The following is a 3,881-nucleotide window of genomic DNA, read 5'->3' as shown; positions in this document are numbered from 1 at the left end:
GTTATGCTTCCAAGCTTGTGCTCATTCACCTCGGTTTGTTCTTTATTTGCAGATTTTTGCGAATAGTTGAAAATTCGTACAAACATTTACGGAAATAAAAACAGTATTGCTTTTGTTTGCGTAATTAACTAAATACAAAGAGAGAAATTTCTTAAAATTTTCCGCAGGCATTTCGGGAGGGGTTTGAACCCCCAAAACCCTTACCTGCGTTCGCCCCTGGTAAGAGTACTAATGATATAAGGCAAGACAATCTTAATAAATTTTATAGGCAGGCCGTCCTCTCCAATTGCATTTGACTTAATATTCAGAACACATCTTATGATATCACATTCAGAGACTGGGACAAAATTAAACAAGGGACCTGCGAATTTAGCAGCGGTTAGAGGAACAAATTGATTTTGAGGGACAACAGAAGGAGATTTTATAAAAGTACTATTTACGACATCAACGTTTAATTTACAATCAGATACACCACGCGCACGTACACGAAGAATTTTAATATTACGCCACAAGACAAATGATGGGAGGGAGGGGTCTAATGTTGAGGTAAAAAACTGTTGCTTTTCCATTCTGATTATATATGTAGCCTTATTTCTTGCGTTTTTAAATAATAACCAATTCAGTGCGATTTCTTTTCCATGCCGTGTGCAATTTATTTCTGGCTTTTATGGCTGTTTGAACCTTTTCATTAAACCATGGATAAGATATCGACATGTTTTTACTTTCACGGACAGGAACATACAAATTAAATGCATTTAAAAGATGACCATTAAGGAAGCTTAGCTTGTGATTAACAGTAACAAGACGCCAACAATCACTCCAGTGTATACATGAGAGATGTGAAAACAGAGAGTCCGTATTCAATCGTGTATAGTCCCTAAACATAAAAGTATTACCGCTCCTAGGACGTTCGAAATCAATATTAACAGAACAAAATATAAGATCATGGTCAGAAATGAAGGATAACTGGTAAAAATTTAAAACTATAGTTGGGTCAGAAACAATGAAATAGTCAAGCAGGCTAGGGTTAGAGTTATTCTTAAACCGAGTAGGTACCGCCGTATTAACGAGAGAGAGACCAACTCCGGCTATAGCATCAGTAAAATTAGATGAATCACGAGAAAGCAGATTGATGTTGAAATTCCCACATTCATGTAATCTAAGACCGAAGACGACAGAGCTACGAAAAAATATGACAGACAATTAGACCTATGTGGGTTGTATACACAGGAAACTAAAACTTTGCATTGGGACGTCCCCGCATCGCACGCATTATTTGAAAATAAAACTCGTTTGATTTTTCCCCAGTATCATGCGAAAAATAATTCAGTGAAGATGGAAGTACTTATTTCTGAATTTAAAAACAATTTTTTTGTGCAGGGACCGTAACCGTTATGATTTTTGTAATAAAAATCATAATTTAATCGTTATTTTAGATTTTTATGTTTTCGATCATTTTTAACGGTTATAACAAAGACTGTGTTTCTATAACGGATGATGGTTCCATGCACAGAAGTGGAAAACTTTTGACTGCCATTCACCTGGGAGCGGTCAGAAGCGATTCTTGTGCGTACGGTTCAAATGGCAGCTCACAACGTCCGGATATTTATATACACGTATCCTCTGGTTAGCAACCAAACAACCGTTTGGGAGCGAGCTAAAGAGAGAAGGCGTAATTTATATGTAAACGTTATTTTGTGCTTTACCGTACGCATAGTTATTTTACACATGAGTACCTAGTATTCACGCCTTTTTTCATAAAAGAATTTGGAATGAAAAATCGCGAATACGAGTGAAATTTAATATTAAAATTTTCCCATATTCAAGCTTAGTTTCCAGCTCAAGAAATATTACCAGAAATTTTTGAAAAAATACGTTGCCATTGCTGTAAATTTTCTTGAAGAAATATTTACAAATAAGAAAACATATTGAACAGACTAAAAAAATTTAACTTCCAAATATTTGAACGGGGCTTGTTCATGACCACTTCAGGATTAGTTGGGGGCCAGTCTCGGTACAGTTTGGAACTACATTATATACATATTTATATAGTCCTAAACTGGTCCCAAACTAAGCTCCAACTGGTCTCAAACTACTCCCCAACAGGACTGCTTGCCTACTACTCAAGAGACTATGACAAGTCTCAAAATAAGTATTTTTTTAGAATTATAAAATATTTATCTCAATGATAATTATCATGAAAAGACTTTTATAACATAAGTCTTAAAATAAAAATCTTTGAAGACTTGAAAATATTTATCTCTCTGATAATTATTATGAAAGGACTTTTATAATATAAGTCCTTGAATAATTATTATAGATGACTCGAAAAATGTTTATCTTAACATAATAATTATTGATTGACTTTATTCTTTTCTCTTATAATAGTTATGTCTATGGATTGAACAATAAAATAATAAATACATTTATAGTTTAATTGTTTATTACTTTGTTTTAAGGTTTGTGCTAAGCGTGCAACGAAGGTTTGTATCAGAGTACCAATCTGAGATTATTGATAAATCCATAGACCGGTTTGGTGAAGAGCCAAGACGTTTACTTCTTACGTAATTACAGCAGATGGCAGAAACACGTATCACACATAAATTTCTATAATAAAAATAGCATAAATATTAGGAGCGTTAATAGGTCTATTTTGAATTATAGTAAAATCTTTAGTTAAACTTAACTACAGAAAAATTACACAAAATTTTCTGTAGTTAAGTTTAACTAGTGATTTAACTATAGTACTTTAAAATAGATAAGTTAACGGCCCATAATCAGTTGTTTATTTATTACTGGGTGTGACAAAACGGGAAAATTTTAGAATGTAGAATGTAGAAAGTAATCGAGCGTATCCTGCACAAACAAATCTGTGCATATGTGTATGATAACAGTCTCTTGACTGACCGCCAATCGGGCTTCAGAGCTAGTAGAAGCTGCACCACGGCTCTTTTGGATGTAACGGAGAGCATCAGATCGCAAATTGATGCCAACAACATCAGTTTTCTGACACTTCTCGACCACTCGAAAGCTTTTGACACTGTGGATCATAAACTTCTATGCCTTAAGTTGAGAAACTTATTTAATTTCTCAGGTCACGCAACTGCTCTAATCAGGTCTTACCTTGACGACAGAACTCAAGCTGTGAGTATTGGCGGCATAACGTCAGATTTTCTGGCCCTATCTAAAGGAGTACCGCAAGGGTCATTCCTCGGCCCGCTTCTATTCGTCCTATACATTAATGACCTTCCTAAAGTGTTGAAAAACTGTAATGTACACATTTATGCTGATGATGTGCAATTGTATGTAAGCGGTTCTGTTAGTCGTGTCCGTAATTGTATTAGTGACCTAAATTCTGATTTGTCTCGTGTAGCTAATTGGGCCTCAATGAATGGTTTATGCCTTAATCCGGGAAAGTCTAAATGTATTGTAATTCATAGAAAATATCTCGATATTAATTATCTCGACAAAATTAGGCGAGATAAATCTGAAATTGAATATGTTGACAGAGCTAAAAACCTTGGCGTCATCTTTAACAACACATTGACATGGAATGAGCACATCTTTAACACAGTAGGTAAAGTGTATGGAATGCTTCGTACACTCTGGTCAGTACTCCAATAAATATAAGACTACTATTAGCTAGCGTACTTAATACCTACGCTTCTTTATGGATGTGAAATTTATGCAAATTGTGACTGTGTATGTAAGAAAAAGTTAAATGTTGTCTATAACAACATTGCCAGATATGTATGTGTACGGGCTAAAAAGACTTGACCATGTCTCAGCATTTTCTAAAAAGTTATTCCGCGTTTCGTTTGATGACCTATTAAAAGTTAGAACACTTGTTGCCTTACACAAAATTATAAATTCTAAGGAGC

The sequence above is a fragment of the Rhagoletis zephyria genome, unplaced genomic scaffold (assembly GCF_001687245.7).
Source record: "Rhagoletis zephyria isolate East Lansing unplaced genomic scaffold, Rhagoletis_zephyria_1.1 Rzeph_scaffold_03915, whole genome shotgun sequence".
Classification (NCBI taxonomy): Eukaryota; Metazoa; Arthropoda; class Insecta; order Diptera; family Tephritidae; genus Rhagoletis; species Rhagoletis zephyria.
Note: the sequence above shows the minus strand (reverse complement) of the source record.